At 42.6% G+C, this 20,188-nt stretch overlaps 1 pseudogene; it reads left to right on the top strand.

The window, feature by feature from the left end:
* Positions 1–11,753, top strand: part of LOC101656243 — a 12,521-nt pseudogene extending 768 nt beyond the window's left edge.
* The last annotated feature ends 8,435 nt before the right edge of the window (positions 11,754–20,188 follow it).

The following is a 20,188-nucleotide window of genomic DNA, read 5'->3' as shown; positions in this document are numbered from 1 at the left end:
TGGAACCTTTCCGAAGGCTCTGGGCCCGCACCGCACTACGCAGCGCCCGCCAGAGGTCCGCAACCGGCGCGGCCACGCAGGCAGGGAATTAGTGTCTGGTGGGAACAGACGCCTTAGCCAGGGGTGCCTAATCGAGAAGGGCGGTGGGTTTGTTTGTTCCTCGGCGTCATCAGGGGAGTTTCGATTGGAACAAGAGCATGCATGGCTCAATTATTTAGCCATACTTGGGAGTTTCAGAAAGTTCTTGGAGAAATTCCATTATTTCTCAATGGCATTTTCTCATGAGCTTTTGAAGTTGATGCTGACCCAGTGACCCCATCGGACAAGGGAGAACTTATCCCGTGAGTTTCTGAGACTGCAATTCTTTAAGCGGGTAGAAAGACCTGTCTTCCTCCCTCAGAGAAGCTGGTCACTTTTGAACCTCTGACCTTGCAGTTAGCGGTTCAACGCCACATGACCAGTAATTCCATTCTTAGGCATATATCCAAGAGACGCTAAAGCAGTGACCCAAATGGAAATATTTACACAATGATCATTGCCACACAATTCATGAACCGTAAAAATTAGAAATAATCTCAATATCCATCAATAAATGAGTGGGTAAGTGAAATGTGGTACATACATGCAATGGGATACTACTCAGCCAAGAAGGAAAAATAAAGTCCTGATACAGTCCACACTTTGAATGGACCTTAAAAACATCAGGCCGAATGAAATCAATCATAAAAGGACAAATATTGTACAGTTGTACTTTATACCTGTTGTCCTTGCTACTCGGTCCGTCACCTCACTGCCTACTCACCAGGACCCCACGTACAACAGAAGGAAACTGTCAGTACCGCGCCATCCTCACCATTGCTGCTACATCTGAGACCACGATTGCAGTGACGGTGCCAACCCATCTCACTGACAGTCTTCCTTTCTCTCACCCGCTACCAAGCATGCTATCTTTGTCCAAGACCAGGCCCTCCAGGTGACATGGATGGAGCGTTAGGGGTGCACTTCCTCCAAGGCAGATCCGTTTGTTCCGGTCGTCCTTAGCATGCCTTCACCAATAAACTAGCTAGATGAGGCAGGCATATAGAAAGAAAGTTTACGAGTGGTTTTGGGGGGTGAGAGGCAGTGGGAAGGCAGGCATCATTTTGGGGGAAGCCCTGAGTATCTGTTGATGGTGATGGAAAACTTGGCCAAAGATCCTAGTGATCATTGCACATGAGTAATCTAATTGCGGTACCCGAACTGGCCATATTAAAAAAAATACTGAATTGGCAAATGCTGTGTTATATGTATTTCTCACCAGGGTGAAAAATAAAATCGTTTAAAAAGGACTTAGGGTGTTTCCAGACACTGCTATCTTCACACACTGCTTTGTGAATTATATTTCTTTCTGTTCTGTAATAGCAGAAGAGTATCTTACACTGGTTTAGTTTTTATTTGTTTAACTAGGCTGCAATTATATATGCCATGTCCTCACATATAAACTGTGTTTGTCAATTTTCTGTATATAAAATTTTTATTCTCTGTTCCTCTAAACAAATTTTTCTTTAAAATTTTCTTATTTTACGTTCTGTATAAGGTAGACATGATTTCATAATTACAAATTGCTAATGCAATTTTTAACATAGCATCTTACTGTATTATCTCCCTTATTTTTGCTTGTTTTGTTTGCATCTTTAAAGGGTCAGTAAATTAATTAAGTCTAAGAACTGAATTAGTAATGGTAGCATTTCAGTGATAATGAAGGAAGATTTTTAATCTTGTGACCTTTCTGACACTTTCGCTTTTATTCTGATCTATTGTCAGAGTATGTTCTATGTGGAGAGAATTTTCTCCCCAAAGAACAAGAAGTTCTCAATGGGGTGCGCATCATAACCCAGAGATGCCTTTGGAAATTTGTAAGATGTGTTTGGTTGTCACAAATCTATGCGGCCAGGGACCAGGAGTACTAAAGATTTTGGAAACATATAGAGACAACCCAACAAAAATTTGTCCCAATGTGAATGCCCATCACGCCTCTATTCAAAAACACTGCAGCCTGGTGGTGGTGGAGAGCAGCTTTTATACACTACCTTAATACACTACACTAGATATGAGAAGCATTTATAGACTACATGGGAGAGGCAATCCTCTACACGGTCTGCATGTGCTCTGCAGCACAAGTGTCCAGGTCAGGGTTTAGTATTCTGAATGCTGATAAAGTATAGGAGTCGTTTACTCATGTTTAACAGTCTCAAGGAGTCCTCTCACTACACTGCTCACCAAATGCGGGGCCCTTACCATTGTGTTGACCCTTTCATCAAGTACTTACGTTCCTGAGTCTCTTAATTATGAACAAGTCACCAGATGGTTCTCTTTCTCATCAAATGTTTTAGGTCAAACTCTCCTACATATGCCAGTAAGTTCTTTAGTTGTCAGTGGTGGTTACTCGAATCTACAGATCTGACAAAATTGCCTAGAACTAAATATTTTGTCAACCACATGGCTTCATTCTTCTTTCACATTGTCAAAATGCATCTGTAAAAGCATTCACATATGAACTTAGAAATAAGAATATGGCTGCTGTTGTGAGGCGCTTTCGCATGAACGCTAAGTCGTCGCTGTGGTTAGGTGCGTCCAGTCACTGCCGACTCTGTGTACAAGAGAAAGAAGCAGTGGCCCATCCTGCCCCACACAAGTACGCACATGGCAAACTTGGTGAAATCTCAATAATATCTGTGGATTGTACCAATATGAATTTCTGGTTCTGGTTATAGTACTTAGCTGTTAACAACAAGGCGTACCCGGTGAAAGCACAGAAGATAGGTTGGTGAACTACTTCTGAAAAATCAGCTCTCAAAACCCTGTGAAACACGCACATGGCGGAGTGTGGGGGTGTGGTCAGGAGTTAGGGTTGAGTTAGTGGCGACGGCTTTAGTTTACTGTGGGGTTCTGTTGCTGTGCTGTACATGTGTAGGGTGTTACCAGCAGAGTGTCATGAGTAAAGGGGACACAGGTCCCAGTACCTCTCTGTTCTATATTTTGCAACTTCTTATGAATCTACAACCATTTCAAAGTAAAATAAATGAATAAAATCTGGCTAAAAGTCCTAACAAATGCAAATATTTTCTTACAATTCTTCTTTGTCCTTTGTCTGTTTCCTCTCTCAGCCAGGACCAGCCTTGGGTGGGTGTTGACTGGGTGGCAGTTTATACTTTTACTTTTAAGAAGTAGGATAGAGTACCCATACTTCATCTCATCTGACTATAGGCATAGTGTGATGGTGACACCCATCATCATTTCACTCTACCGAAACCGAGGCGTGATAATAGACTAGAGAACTTGACACAGCAGAAGGTTGGACATGGAAAGAAGAAATTGTATCTAACCAATCCATGACCTACAACTTTCGAAGATTTGGGGCTCATATTTTGGAAGATAGCTCAGAACAAGCTGTATCCAAAATCAGTGAGCCTTTGAAACCTACTCTCGTGTGACAGTCAACATGGGTTGTAATATGTTGTAAAACCAGATGTTACCACTGCCAGCTGCCCTTGAGTCCGTTCTGACTCACAGCAGCTCCGTGGGGTGCCAGAGAGCTGTTCTCCATTGGGGGTTTAGGTCCTTCCAGAAGCAGATCGCCAGTCTTTCTGAGGTGTCTCTGGGTTAGTAATTGTCCACACAACCCTATGTACCACTAGCGACTCCAGAAACTAGGTACTGGTATACTTTTCATGGAAGAGTAGCATGGGCTTAACAGGTAAGGCTTTTTGGAATTCCGGTCGCCCAGGACCTTTTCATGTACTTTTCTCTCTACCTAGAGGGAAAACCAGGTTCCAAGATGGCCCCCAGCGATTCGAACCATCCGGTATTCTCGCCTCATGTAGTGCTCTCCCAAGTTGCATCACGGTTGGTCATTGTAACCAATAGCACACGGCAGAAATTGATAGTATGTGACTCTTCAGGCTAGGTAATAAAGGACATTGCAGTGTCTGCCTCTCCCGCTCCCTTATTTGTATCTTTACTGAAGTACATATAATTGAAGTGCAATGAATTGCATGCATTTAAAGCATATGCTGGTACCGCCACACAATGAAATAAGATCCATCTTTAAAGAATAGTAATGAGTTTTCAAATATAATACAAAGTGGATGAATCTAGAGGACATTATGCTGAGTGAAATAAGTCAATCACAAAAGGACAAATACTGCATGATCTCATGACTATAAAAAGACAAGACTAGGAATATTTACAGAAAGCAACATTCTTTGGTGTTTACCAGGTATGTAAGGGAGAGGGAGGAGGGAACCGCTTTCTAGAGATTTGACACTTGTTAGTTTGGGGGTGGACAAGACAATACCAAATAAGGGTGAAGTCAGCACAACTCGATCAAGGTAAAAGATGACATTGAGAAGTATATAATAATGAGGAAAGTTTTGGTATATCTACAAAGTATATAATTTTACAAACAATAACAACACCCCCCAATATGGGTGGGAGTAGGTACAGCGGTAGATATGTATATATGTATGTATAGGGAAGTACATAGATAGTGGGCATGCATGGGTGTATCTGTAGGCAAATGTATAGACATGTAAGTGTGTGCTGCATAAATATTCATATATAAAATAAGTCACATAAGGATCACAGTTATGGATTTTTCCGAGACATAACTAAACATCTTGTCTGTCTGGTTGGGTTGCTGGTTTGAGGGCTGAAGACACTAGTTTTGTCGGGGAACCTTGACAATTAGCAGAGCATAAGTCATAATGACAGTATCCTGCATCTAGTTTGATGAGTAGCATTTGGGGTTTTAAAAGTTTGTGAGTAGCCATCGAAGCTATAACGATTTGTCTCTACACATCTAGAGCCAAAAAGAAAGAAGCAAACCAAAGACTCAAAGAAGAAACTATTCTTCGGGAACCACAGCCTTCCCTACCTTGAGACCAAAGAACTAGGTGGTACTCGGCCACCATGACTGGCCATTCCGACCAAGGACACAAGAGAGGGTCCCAGATAGGAAGGGGCTGGTAGGAATGTAGAACAAAATTCCAACACCTAAAGCAGACCTAATGAGCCCTTGTGATACAGTGTTTGTGTATTGGGCTAGGTAGGCAGTTCAGAACCACCAGCCAGCTTCATAGGAGAAAGACCAGGCTTTCTACTCCCGTAAAGAGTTATACTCTCTGAACTCACAAGGGCAGTCTACCCTGTTCTAGGTTCGCTAGGAGTTGACGTTGACTCAATAGCGTGAGTTTGATTTGGATTTCTGAAAAGCAGACCAGACTTACTGGGCGTGGAGAAAAGAGACATTGCCAAGACTATCCCCTTAGATTATCCTTTAAACTAGGAATTCACACCATACTGGGAGCCATTTATCAGTCAAAAGACAGAGTGACTCAGGACAGGGAAAGTTTTGGTGAGTACTATGCTAATCTAAATCATATCTAATGGTCTACATTTACCTTACACCAAAGATAAGAAATTAAGGGAGGACAGAGAAGCTAGATTAATGAAACAAACAAACAAACAAACAAACAAACTCAACCAGAGTAGAAATAAGACGCCAACACATTGCGGAAAGTGTAACCAATGTCACTAGAATAATTATATATATAGTTATAGTTAAATTAGAACTTAATTTATTATGTAACTTTCCTCCAAAATCACAATGAACAATATTTTAAACGCATATCCTGGCAATCTTTCCAAGCCTAGTGGTATTCTATATCCTCCATACTCTGCTATCTCTAGCACTGCCTTCTCCCATGAGTTCCAAATTCATATTTTAACTAGTTGCCTACTATTCATCTCAACCTGAAGATGTCCTGCAGACCTCTCGAATCCCATCCCCTAGCGTCCTACACCCACCATCCGCCATCATAGTAGATGATGCCCATCTGTACAGGTCCCAAACCTCAGAGTCATCATAAAACAAATAAATTGGATGTAGATGGGAGACACACACCCCCCACTCCCCCTGGTCTCAGAATTGACATCTAGAATACAGCTAAGAAAAAAGATATATAATACAACTCACATTCTAAAGAGCCATTTCCTCCAGGCTGGTTCCTAAGCCACAGAACCTATTGTGCTACTCCCACAGCCCCCTTCCCCCTCTTCAGACCTGGTCAAGGCAGAAATTGTCAGAGAGTGTGGGAAGTCATGGCACTGAGTCCACAGCCTACAGGAAGGGGCTGTGGTTTGTCCCTTCCTTCCCCTTGAAGAGGAAAAGAGTGCTTCATCCTCCAAAACATGGGATCCCTGTAAGAAGGGAGACAAGTTGTTCATTGCTCTCTCAGCAAAGCAAAGAGAAAATCTACTGAGGTAGAAGAGTGAACAGAATAGGGCTCCTTGGACAGCTGCCACTGGATGTGGCAAGGACCCTGGGATATCCTGAGGGTCAAGAAGTATGAGGTAAAAATACCTGAGCCCCGGCTTCGGTGCACTGGTAGCAGATCAAAGGGACGCCACAATTACAATCAAAGGGGTGGAAGTGAGGGGTTAGAAGAGGTTGGCTTAAATGAAAAAAATAAAAGAGGTTGGCAAAAAATTCAGTCTCCTAAACGGGAAATTAGATAGGACAGAGGTTCTTCAGAACCCTCCTAAGACCATTCTCATGGCCACTCAAAGGAAACCACCAAATTTGGTGGTCTGGGCATCAACCAAGAAACAAGAGCAAACAGAGGAGAGAGCTTTGCCAGTGCATAACCATTTAAGGAAATGATACATGTTTCCGTCTCCTACTTCCAACCCCAAACTGGTCTGTGTCAATGAGCATGGGGAAGATGGGGAAGGAGGGTGTATGGAAAGTGGGTGGTGAAGAGATGAACACTACTGTAGAGGATGTAATGCCTTAGAGATTCATAGGCAGATACTCAGGCTTAAATGTGCAATCTTGTCTTGTTTATTGCAACATAGTCGTGGTGAGGCACAAAAGTAAGAGCTCCTGGATTTTTGTTCAGAAGCAAAGAATCAAAGTTGTAATCGTTGTAATCATTAATTCAGTACTTAGAATCCAAGCCTTCAGACATATGCTTGAATTTCATTTATGTTTTAGGTAGGGTGATTAAATGCATTCAACCGTTCAAGCTACCCATCACCCACAATCCCCATCTTCTACCTACCACCCACAGCCCCTGAGTTCTCTTCCCTCCTTTTGAACCTCCATCCTCCTTTTCACCCAAGTCTGATCGGGTCAATCTTCTAATCTGTTGGTACATTTTCCCTTGCTCTCCCTCCCTTCAGAACTTCCAGAATCTGTTCCCTTTGGTATGCTAGTCTTTCTCTTGGTAGTTATCCTTACAGTGCTAGACTCATCTAGCATTTGTCCTTTCGTGATTAGCTAACTTCACTCACCGCAATGATCTCCAGGTTCAGCCATGCCATGTGGTGCTTCAAGGACCCATCGTTGTGTTTTTTTTTCTTTTTAAAAAAATCATTTTGTTAGGGGCTCATACAACTCTTATCACAATCCATACATCCATCAATTGTGTAAAGCACATTTGTACATTCATTGTTTTTAGTGCTGAATGGTATCCCGTCAATTGTAGGTAGCAAAGTGTGTTTTTTTTTTATCTGTTCTGCTGCTGGGCTTTTGTGCTATTTCCAACTTCTTAATACTGTGAACAGTGCTTGGATGAGCATGGGATGCACACATCTATTTGTGTTATGTCTTTGACTTCTTTAGGGTGTCTATCCAGCAGAGGTATTATTGCATCACATGGATTTCTATTCCCTTCCACAATGGTTGTTTGTACATATTTACAGACCCTCCAGCAGAGTATGAGAGTTCCAATCTCTTCACTTCCTCTCCAGCATTTGTTATTTGGGGGCTTTTTTGTTTTTAAGTAGGTGGTGGATGTTATTTTTTGTGTGAAATGTCTGTTCATGTCTTTTGTCCACTTTTTAATTGGAATATTTGGTTGTTTTTTTCTTAGTGAAGTAGTCTACAGACGTTAAGAGATTAATCCCTTGTCTGTTGTATCCTGGCTAAACATTTTCTCCCAATCCGTGGGTTCTCTTTTAACCCTTTGATGAAGTTTTTTGATGCACATAAGTGTCTTCGTTTTAGTCAGTCCTAGTAATCTATTTTGTTGTCAATTAGGTGTGCTTCCTTCATTATATTTGACAGTATGTCTATACCCTGCAAGCAGGAGCCCTGGTGATGTAGTGGTTTTTCATTGGGCTGCACCCCACAAGGTCAGCAGTTCAAAACCATCAACCATTCCTCAGGAGAAACACTGGGCTTTCTACTCCTGTGAACAATTATAGTCTCAGAAATTCACAGGGGTAGTTCTACCCTGTCCTATAGGTTGACCCAATCACTATGAATCAGCATCGACGTGATGGCAGTAAGTTTGGTTTGGGTTTTATATGCTTGAATAGGACCTTAAATTTGTCCCTGTTTTCTTTTGATGATTTTTATAGCTCTGGGATTTACATTTAGGTCTAATACATATGCAAACAATAGAGTTCATTTTGGTATATAAGGTGAGGTATGGGTCCTGTTTCATTCCTCTGCAGATGAAGATCCAATATTGCCAACATCATTTGCTGAAAAGGCTCTTTCCCATTTAATATTTTTTGCCCGTTGCTGAAGATCAGTTGCCTATAGGTGGATGAATTTATTTATAAGTTTTTATTCTATTCCATTGGTCAATGTACCTACATCGTTCCAGTACTAGGTTGTTTGGACCACTGTAACTGTGTAATAAGCTTTGAGGTTGGGTAGTGAGAGACCTCTTTGTTGTTGTTGTTCTTCCAGAGTTCTTTGTTATCCTGGCAACATATGTATAAATGTGCTTGACACAATTGATGTATGGATTGCTATAAGAACTGTAAGAGCCTCCAATAAAATAATTTATAAAATAAAATTTTAGAGGGTGGGGTGGAAAGGGGGAACTAATTACAAGGATCTACATATAACCTCCTCCCTGGGGGATGGATAACAGAAAAGTGGGTGAAGGGAGACATCAGGCAGTGTAAGATATGACAAAATAATAATAATTTCTAAATTATCAAGGGTTCATGAGGGAGGAGAGAACAGGGAGGGAGGGGAAAATGAGGAGCTGATATCAAGGGCTCAAGTAGAAAGCAAATGTTTTGAAAATGATGATGGCAACAAATGTACAAATGTGCTTGACATAATGGATGGATGTATGGATTGTGATAAGAGTTGTACGAACTCCAAATAAAATGATTAAATTTAAAAAAAATTTAAGAAGAGTTGTATAATCATTACTACAATCAACTTTAGAACATTTTCTTCTTCCTGTACTCATTGTTATTAGGGTAATTATTATTTTTTTATGGTGGCAAAAAATATACACAACAAAACATTCTCTAATTCAACAACTTCTACATGTATAATCCAAAGCCATTGATTTTACTCTTTGTGTTGGGCAACCACTACTGATACCCTTTTCCAAACTCAATGGACCCTAAGCAAAACCTTTTCCTCCTTCACCTATGGTAACCACTGGTCTTTGATTTCTTCTTCTTCTTTTTTTTTAGTAGTTTTCCTGATACAAAATTCACCTATCACACACTTCCATAGTTGTGTCACTTTTAAAAAGAGTTGTGTATACATCATCACAATCCATTCTAGTACTCCCAAGTCAATTCTGAGTAATAGTTACTCTGACTCTCATGCACCAGTTGCTCCTCAGGAGAAAGATGAGGCTGTCTGTTCCTATAAAGATGAATCGTCTTGGAAACCCTAGGAAACAGTAACACTCCATCTTATAGACATGATGTCCTTCCCCAGGGACTGGCCACTCCTGACGGCAGGTCCAAAGTACATTAGATGAAGGCTCGCCATTCTTGCCTCTGAGGAGCGCTCTGGCAGTCCTTCTTCCACGACAGACGGGTTTGTTCTTTCGGCAGCCCGTGGTACCTTCATTTCTTCCATGTCAGACAGAAGTTTTGGCATCCATGAGAGGCTCAAATTGTGCTCCTTTTCAATTTTCTTTGAGTTGACAGGACAACAAAAACTCTGAAGGGGCAAGATCCAGGCTATTGGGTAGATGATATAAAGTTTCCCAATGAAATTCTCAGAGGGCACCTCTGGCCGCCCTCCAGAAAGACTTGAACGGGTGCATTGTCATGATGGGGGGAAATCCCTCAGTGCAACTTTCCTGCTCTTTTTCTCACGGTGCAGTTCAGTTTTCTTAACATCAAGATCATCCTGTGTCCTTTAAGGAAAGCTACCTGGATGACTCCTGTGGAACTGTCAATAAGGAACACTCACCAGACCCTTTACTGCTGACCTCTCTGCCTTGGATTAAATTGATCCAATAGATTCCTTCCAAAACCACGCTTTGAATGAACTTTGATCTCTGGCCCCAGTTACCTATAACATCTGCTAACGGAACATTAGCTTCAAGTTTGCTTAAAAGAACAAGCTGACCTTCACACAATGCTTTTTGGCACCCATTTGGGCAAAAGTTTGCAAAGGCCAAGCTATTTGGTAAAAATTGAAAATGTCGAATCCTATGAGATCTCATCTTCAGTCGCGCTCGTGTCTATGGAGATTGCACACTCCTCTTCCACCAGTTCCAGGACCTCAGCCAGTTCCGTCATCACGGAAGTCGGCAATCTTCCCTCTCCTGTCTCATCTTTGACGACCTGTTTTGTGTGGGGCAACTTCCTGGAAACTTGTTGCAAAGCTTCACCCATTTGATTGTTTCCACACTTCATTCTTTCTGGCTGTGTATGTGCATGTGCTTATGGTGCTAACAACAAAGCTCTTAGCACACACGCGTAAGTCAAAAAAAGTATTGTGATTAGGGTTCTTGTTCATTCATGCACACAGTTATTTCCTTGAACATGTGTTTAAATGTGTTTCTGTGATTAGTAGATGGTTACATACAAATCGTCTCACTTGTTTTAGTGTAGGATGCCTTTGAGAAAAAAAAAAAACGCTTTTACACAGTGGGTTGGCTGCCAGAATACAGGTGTCGGTGAAAACCGTCACAGAAACCTAAGTCAAAACAGGAAAGGAAAAGACCCAAATAACAGCTGTCGTCATTGGACACGTGATTTTGGCAAGTCCCCCACATCTAGTCACCTGATCTGCAAGTGTGGTGGGATTGACAGAATAACCCTTGGAAAATTCGAGAAGGAAGCTGCTGAGACAGGGAAGGGCCCCTTCAAGTCTGCTTGGGTCTTGGATACGCGGAAAGCTAAGCGTGAGCATGGCGTCATCATTGCTATCTCCCTGTGGAGATTTGCAGCTAGCACATACTACATGACCATCATTGATGACCCCGGACACAGAGACTTCGTTAAAAGCATGATCACCAGGACATCGCAGATTGATTGTGTTGTCCTCATGGTTGCGGCTGGGGTGGGTGAGTTTGAAGCTGGTCTCTCCAAGAATGGGCAGACCCGTGAGCATGCCCTTCTGGCTTACACACTGGGTGTGAAAGAGCTCGTTGTTGGTGCTAACAAAATGGATTCCACAGAGCCACCCTAGAGCTACAAGAGATATGAGAACATTTGTTAAGGAAGTCAGCACCTACATTAAGAAAATTGGCTACCACCTGACACAAGTAGCATTTGTGGCAATTTCTGGTGGGAATGGTGACAACATGCTGGGTCCAAGTGTTGATGTGCCTTCGTTCAAGGGCTGGTCGGTTACCCATAAGCATGGCAATACCAGTGGAACCACACTGCGTGAAGCTCTGGACTGCGTCCTGCCACCAACTGACAAGCCCCGGTGCCTGCCTCTCCAGGATGTCTACAAAACTGGTGGTAGCAGCATTGTCCCATAAGCACATGCACATACACAGCCAGAAAGAATGAAGTGTTGAAGCAATAAAATGGGTGAACCCTGAAAACATGGTGCTTATTTTAAAGAGTCCGATATGAAGCTCAGATATTGTATCATTCTATTTACATGCAATATTCACAGTCAGTGACTCCCTAGAGACAGGAAGCAGAGGAAAGGTTGTCAGGAGCTCCGGGGCGGGAGGTGAGGAATGACCCCATAATGGGCACAGTGTTCCCTTGGGGAGTGATAAGGAGGTTAGGGAGATGGTGGCACAAACAGTCTGAATGATGCACTAAATGCCAGCACTGGTAACTTCTTGTTAGATGTATCAACATACACGCAGGCAAAAAACGAACAACCTGAAAAACTGGTTCGCTGCCATGGGAGTTCCGTCAACTTTTCTAAGAAAAGAAAGAAAGACATGCATCCTGGGAAGAGAAAGCAGGCAGTTATTTCCCAACTCCGACTCCACACCTAGGTCACTTCACGTGATTCACCTCACCCTGATGCTCAGTCCACCTTTGGTGTACGGAATATGAGAAAGTCGAAGTCTGCTTGGGTTTTCAAATTCCACACTAGAGAATCGTGTTAAGATTTTTCTTAGAAAAAGCATCTCAAAAATCCTCCCCGGGGTGTTTTGAGTTGGACATTTTAGTGTAAACTTATGAAGGAGAGGATAATTTTGGATGGATAAGCATGCACCTGTGATAAAGCGACTTTGATTTTCTCAGTTTATTTTCTTTTGTAGAGAAAGCTGATAAACCGGAATAATTTGACCCTCCTATTTCTGGTTTTGAGAGGTCAGACTCATAAGGGTCTGTCACTTGGATGGGCAGGAGCAGGGCTCAGGCCAGCGCCCTGTGCGATGCCCAAGGTTGGTCACAGATTAGCTGGGGTAGTAGCTGCATCAGGGCCTCCTGCGATAATGGTCTGTGAGTCGAGGCCCGCATCTGGCTCTCCGGAACCCACACGGAGGTGGGAGGCGGTGCCAGGCCCTCACAGGCACTCCTGGGCTGCTGACGTCAGTAACACGAGTGGAACTGTCAGCCTCAATAAATCCTTTATTCTGCTCTGAGGAGTTCGCTCTCTCTCCAGTCTTCTGAGTGTTTTTAATCATTGAAGTTGTGTGGGATTTTGTCTGCTTTTTCTGCATCCATTGACAACTGAGGATTATTAATATTTTAGGGTGACCACTTTGAAATCTGATTCCCCCCCCCCTCGGGGCTTCTTTTTGTTGTTTGCTGGGAAGTGTCGATGTTTCTTTATCAAATAACTTTTCTAAGCTATTTTCGGCTCTATTTTTGGCAAGTATGATGTCTGAGGTTTCTGTTCCTTTTTAAAATTTATTTTATTTTTTTAAATTGGGAGTTAATACATATATCATTCCATCGTTCAATCACATCAAGTAGTGTTGTACAATTGCTACCACAATCAGTTTCCAAATTTGTTACTTTGGAGCTAGCTTGTGGTTTTGTTTGTTTGTTTTCTTCAATTTTACTTATTTTGTTGTTGAGAATATACACACCAAGATACAATTCCATTTTAAACACGTGCCCGTCAGTACCTTCGATCGCATTCTTCACATTGCCATCCCTCTGATCTCCCTGTCCTGAGTTGGTTGCTCTTTCCTCACCAATACAGGGTCCTGCCGAATCTCTGGAGCTGCTGTCGCCATTTTGATGCCATACAGATGGGTCTTAACACAGCACAATGCCCAAGGCAGACATTCTTTACTGTTAAGCTGAACTGTTGTTTGGTGCTAAGAAAATTTTAGGGGATATTTGGGCTTAAGGTTTACAGATTCGCTCAGGACAACAGTTTTAGGGATTCATCCACCCTCCATAACTTGAGAAAATCTAGATTCCATGAGAGTTTCCAATCTATTCTGCGTTTCTGTCCCCTCATTCTCTCCACCTTACCCCTGACCCCCCCGCCCCCCGATTACTATTCTTTTATGGAATCTTTGATCAAAATTTTCAGGAATGGGCACACCTAGTTCTTGTGGTCTCATGGCAAAGCAGTCCATTATTTCTGGAGACTATTAGTCACACATTGTTTAGCCTCTTATTCCTGACTTCCCTACAGCCTGTGTTGCTCTAGGACCTAGGTGAGTAGAGACTAATTGTGATTTGGGTGTCTGCTTGACAATTTTTAAGATTCCCTGCAGTGAACTAGGAGGTAGAACAGAAACAATAGGTTATTGTTGTATTCTTAGTCCAGTCAGTGCCAACTCATAGTCACCCTGTGCACAACAGAATGACATACTGCCTGCTCCTGTGCCACTTGCACAATTGTTGTTGGAGTCCATCGTGACAGCTGCCATGTCAGTCCATCGTACTGAGAGCCTTCCTTTTTCTGGATGACCCTCAACCAAGCACAAGGTCCTATTCCATGGGCTGGTTCCTTCTGGTAACATGTCCAACATATGTGAAACAAGGTCTTGACATCTTCACTTTAAAGGAACATTCTGGTTGTCCTTCCAAGACCGATGTGTTTGCTCTTCTGGCAGTTCACAGTACTTTCAATATTCTTCAATAACACCCTGCGATAGTTAGGTTTATTGTGCCAACCGGCCAAAAGGAACATGTGGGATTGATCGGGTCACAGTTTGATTAGAGGGCAAAGAGATAAATGGCTCTTCAAGGCCCTCCCTCCTCTCCCTTGCTCTTTGGTGATTGGAGCATGCTGGAGCAGCATGCTGCTGCTTTAGTGAGTTCTCTGCCTCAACCTGTGAACTACACTACCTTTGGGCCAGGCCAAACTGTGGATCATGTCGATAGAGTTTGAGGCCCCTCCGAGACCTGCTTTGCCACGTTGCTGGGGTGTACATTGCTTGAGTTTGACGCTGGTGGATCCGATCGCCTTGTGTTCAATATCCCAACCAGGCCTGCTTCTCTGACTGTTGGTGACCCACTTTGCTGCTTGCTACCTGTGGGTTTACCTTTCCTGAGAGAGGACTTTGCTCTCTGTTTCCTTGATCTTACACCCAGCAGCCCCTGTGAGTTGAAGGAATTCCAGTATATTAGCTATTCAACAGAAGTGAGTTGAACTGAACCCTCTGTACTGCTTGTGTGAACTAATTAGCTGTTATATTCCTTCTTGCTGTATAAACCTATCCTCTTTATACACACACACACACACACACACACACACACAAAATCATAAGTGTCTTGGTTTTATTTCTCTAGAGAACCCCACCTAACACACACCCTCAGTTAGGTGCATTGTGTTAGGCTGAGTAAATTAGGGAAACAAATCCACAGAAACTCATGTATAAGAGAGAGTTTTAAATAAAGGGTAAGTGTACATTAAGAAAGCATGCCTACCCAGTGCTGCCCAAGCCCATAGGTCCAACATTAGCCCATATGTCCAACACCAATCTACAAAGTCTTCCTCAATCTCACAAAACACACACTATGATGCCGACTGCAGGAGGAAAGCCGAATCAGTGAATGTGTAAGCATCTCAGCGCTGGCAGGCGTCTCCACATGGGTGCTCCAGCACCCAGGGCTGCATCGGGGTAGGTCCATATGGCTTCTCTTCACAGATGTCTTCCAGGAAGTGAACCTTGCCAGCTGAAGCAGGGAACTGGCTAAGGCAGCTGCACCCTGGTCCGACCATCAGAAAGCAAGAGATGCGAGAACTAGAAAGGCAAGGCTCACTGAGCCATTTATCTCTCCGCCCTTCAATTAACCCCACATGTGTTTATTGGCCAGGTTGGAACAATAAACCTTAACTATCTCATGCATTAATTCTTCTCTAGAGCAATTAACCGGGATGTCCCTGAAATCAGGACCCTAAACTTCCAAATCAAGAAAACAATCCCATGAAGTGTTTGGTTGTACTTAAGCATATTCAGCAGCTATTTTTTCTTTTCTTTTTAGTCATTGGTATAAATATACCTAACACACAACTTTTAATAAGTGTACAATTTATTTACAGCAATTATAATAATTGACTGTGCAATCCTACCCTTCATCAATGAGGAAAGGGATGATTAAAAGAAAAATCTCTCATATGTTCAGTCTAAGTGATAATGTGATTGTTGCTACCACAGGCAAAATGAAGAATGTGAGAGAAAATAAATTTGGAATAAAGATGATTAATCTGAAAAAAAAAAAAAGAAAGAAACTAGGTCAAGTGTTCAGTTAGGAGGGTATAGAGGCCTGGTAGGCATAATGCTAGGCATATTCTCTCTTTGGGTTCTATGTCAGGGTTGTTAGGAGTTTCTTCCTTAAGGCAGGTTGCCTCAGCTGGCAAATGACTTTCTGAGAATGGCCTCGGATCTTCCTCTGAAGTGAGTAACAGCCAACGGCCTAGGCTGTCGAGTGATGGGTACTTCACCACACCTTTTACATCTCGCTTTTATGTATTGCCCATGGGCCTTGCAAGGACTTTGGAAGGAGACTACCTCAGAGATTCTGATGATCAGCCCGACTTGGGAAGTATCAATTTATACCCCAAGTAATCACTTTTATGGAATCAACTGACGGAACATCCTATGTTAGAGAGCAAATGTTCTCTAAAGCCAAAGGGCTGCTAACCTGTAAGTAGCTGCTCAAAAGAAAAGGCCCAGTGGTCCGCTGCCCTAAAGATCACAGCCCCTCCAGATGCCTTGGCCCTCGATCCTGAAGAGTGGTCTGAGAGGCTTAAAGAAAAAAGGAGGATAAGTGAAACCGAAATGGACTTGGAGTCTTGTGACAAACAAATCCACTTCAAGCAACAACAACAACAACAAAAAGATTACAGCCTAGGAAACCCTATGGGGTAGTTCTACTCTGTCCTATAGGGTCTCTATATCTCAACTACACACAACCACAAGAAGCAAAAGAGAAGCTAGCAGTTTTCTGGATCAGATACGTCATTTCCTCTCTGCAAAAAGTGAAGTGTGAGACGTTTAAAACAATTTCTGGAGGCCATAAAAGTCAAGTGAACAGAAACAAAAGATTTCCTAACTTTCCATGCAGTTCTCTTTTTATTATTATTTAGTCCTAAATAAATTATCACAAAATCTGATTCACAGAAATGTGAATTAATATGTGTGCTACTCTGGGTAGACAAGAGAAGCAAATCCATGGACACTCATATGTGTATAAGAGAGAGTTTTATATAAAGGGTAATTGTACATTAAGAAAGCATTCCAACCCAGTCCAGTCCAAGCCCATAAGTCCAATATTAGCCCATACCATATGGGTTAATATGTCTGATACCAGTCTATAAAGTCCTCTTTAGACACACGAAACACATGCAATGACCCCGAATGCAGGACGATCACAGGCCAGTGGGTAGAAAGTCTTTGGATCCAGTGACATTGCAAGCATCTCAGCTTTGGCAGGGGTCTCCACGTGGCTCCTCAAGTTCCCAGGGCATGGGACATCTATCAGCATAGTGCCACGGGTCTTGTCAGTAGAGCGTCTCCAAGGGAGTGAGCCAAGAGGGAGGGAGAGAGACAGAGACAGAGAGAGAGAGAGAGAGATGTCTCCCGCCTCCCAGCAGGAAATACAGGAATTCTCAGGAGAAGGTCATGCCCACACAGAGGCCTCATTGGCTATGATCTGATTGACAGACTAGACTCCACCCTGTCACTCTTAATCCTCTTAAATCCCATATGGACACCAGATTATGTAGCTACCACAATGTGATTTAATTACAGTAAGAATCATCTGTTCAATAGAGACTGGTGGAACAGCTGAGACACCCTTCACACCAGAAACTGAACCCCACTCCCCAAGATAACCTTTCAGCCAAATAATTGATAGGCCTATAAAGGAAGCACTTGCTGATGAAGAACAAGGATTACAGTCTTCATTATGGATTAAGGCTCAGTGTAAAGAAGACCAAATCCTCACAACCTCATGATAAAGAATGAAGTTGTCAATGACTTTATCTAGCTTGGATCCCTAATCAATGCTCATGGAAGCAGCAGTCAAGAGCTTACAATACACATTGCATTTGGGTAGATCTTCAGGACAAGACCTCTTTGAAGTGTTAAGTCGCAAAGATGTCCTTCTGAGGAATGACATGTGCCTCACCCAAGCCATGGTATTTTCCAATGGCCTCATATGCTTGTGAAAGTTGGATATGGAATAAGGAAGACTAAAGGAGAATGGATGCATGTGAATGTGGTGCTGGCAAAGAAGATTGAATGTACCATGGACTTCAAACAAACAAACAAACACAAACAAACAAACACATTTGTCTTGGATGAAGGTCAGCCAGAATGCTCCTTAGAATCAAGATGGCAAAACTTGGTGTCATGTACTCTGGGCATGTTTTCAAGAGAGACCAGTCCCTGGAGAGGGGCATGATGCTTAGTAAAGAAGAGGAGCAGTGAACAAGAGGAAGACCTTCAAGGAGACAGATCGACACAGCGGCTGCAACAATGGGCTCAAACATAAGAGCACTGTGAGGATGGTGCAGGACCAGGCAGTTTCCTTGTTATACAAAGGGTCACAATGAGTCAGTGGCACGGCACAGCAACACGAAGTGAGGAGCGTGCTTCTCAGAGCAATGAACCGTGCAAGACCCAAAGGGCAGTATTGTCCCATAAACAGAGTTCAAAAGGCAGGAAAGATGAGTGAATGGAAAAGGGAAGTCCAGTGAGGAAGTGGGGAGAGCACCTTCGCCCTTACATCGAGAGAACTGCAGCACATGTCAAGAAAGTGTTAAAAACGGAAACAGTTTTATTATGGGTCTTTGTTGGCTTCTTGTTTGTTTGTGTATTTTTCTGCATATGAAATCTAGATGAGTGGCTCTCTGGGGACAAGAACTGTATCAATAGTTCCTGGGGCATGGCAGGGAGGTTGGCAGGGGATGGGGAGCTAACAGCAATGATGATGAGAAGAAAATATTCTGAAATTGATTGTGGTGATAACAGCACAACTCTTCTTAATATAGTTGAAGAATTAAACTGTATGAGATGTGAATTATATACCGATAAAATATTTTTTTAAAGACGCAAAATGTGTTTAAATTGTGGGAAAAATAAGTTGCTCTGTAAGCTTTCAAAAACATTACAAAATGTTCAAATAAAAATAATATATTCTGCATTTTCAAAAACTATATCAAGCAAAGGCTTTCATTGCTCAATTTATATTTTTCTACTGATAGCATTCTTGAATAAGTCAGCACTGCCCTCTACTGGATGGTTTGTATTTCTTACAAAATAGTTGTGTCCTGCATGATTAAAATAAAATTTGTGATATAATTTTTTTATTTCAGTGAAAGATGCATGGAAACCAAAGCACTGAGCTTTCCTGATAGCTCTCCATGCCTACTACTCCGGGGTCTTAAATTGGTAAATTGTTATTCCTCCAAAAGAAGCCTTGCTTTTCTACTGTAGGTCATTCTAAATTTGCAACACGAATCCCCATGTGTTAGCAAAGAAGAGAAATAGAGAGGAAGGAAGAGAATTGTCAGTAGAGGAAGGGAGTGCTGCTTTGCTCCTTTGGCAAGCTCAAACATAAACTCAAGCAAGTGCTTCCCTTGTTACATCATCGGTTGCAGTCCTTATAGATGCTAATTCTATCTCATGGGACAAACTTTTTAATCTGGGACAAAATTTAAGCTGTGGAGTTGTGTTGTGGAAACGTTATGTTACTATCAAAGCAGATTAAATTGCAACTGACCGGATGCTATGGGGTTAAGCATTGGGCCTCTAGCGGCAAGATCATCGGTTCAACCCCTCCAAAGGGCGAGTACTACTCTGTCCCATGGCAGTGGGTTGGGGGTGTTGTACACAGAATAGTACCCACACTAAAGCTGACTGAAATCTGGCTCAGATTTTGACTGTTGTTATAGATAAAAATAATCAATAAAAGGTACCACTGCATGAGTACGGATCCCTGGTGGCATTAGGGGTGCAGCAAGGCCAGCAGTTAGAGCCCACCCACTGCTCTGCAGGAGAAAGATGAGGTTTTCTGTTCCCATGCAGATTCCCTGTCTTGAAAACCCACGGGGGCATGTTTACTCTGTCTAAGGGGTCTCCATGAGTCAGATCACTCGATGGCAGGGGTTTGAGGGGGTGGGATTATTGCAGGAGTAAGAAGGCCTGTTGGTGCAGCAGTTAAATTCTTGGCTGCTTTGAACTACTTGGGTGGCCTGGTGGGAGAAAGACCTAGAAATCTGTTCCCAGGTTATAGCCCAAGAAATCCAAAACAGCAGGTTGTCACAGAAGGTTGCTATGAATCAAAATCCACTTGATCTAACAGCAATATCACAGACCACACATACACACGCCCCCAAAACTCACTGCTATTGAGTCAATTCCTTTTTTTAATCATTTTATTAGGGGCTCATACGACTCTCATCACAATCCATACATACATCAACTGTGTAAAGTACATTTGTACATTCATTGCCTTCATCATTCTCAAAACATTTGCTCTCCGCTTAAGCCCCTGGCATCAGCTCCTGATTTTTCCCCTCCCTCCCCGC

Source organism: Echinops telfairi, unplaced genomic scaffold (assembly GCF_000313985.2).
Source record: "Echinops telfairi isolate 266 unplaced genomic scaffold, ASM31398v2 ScPeMD7_18;HRSCAF=68, whole genome shotgun sequence".
Classification (NCBI taxonomy): Eukaryota; Metazoa; Chordata; class Mammalia; order Afrosoricida; family Tenrecidae; genus Echinops; species Echinops telfairi.
The sequence above is the reverse complement of the archived record's forward strand: the minus strand, read 5'-3'. Positions and strand labels throughout refer to the sequence as shown.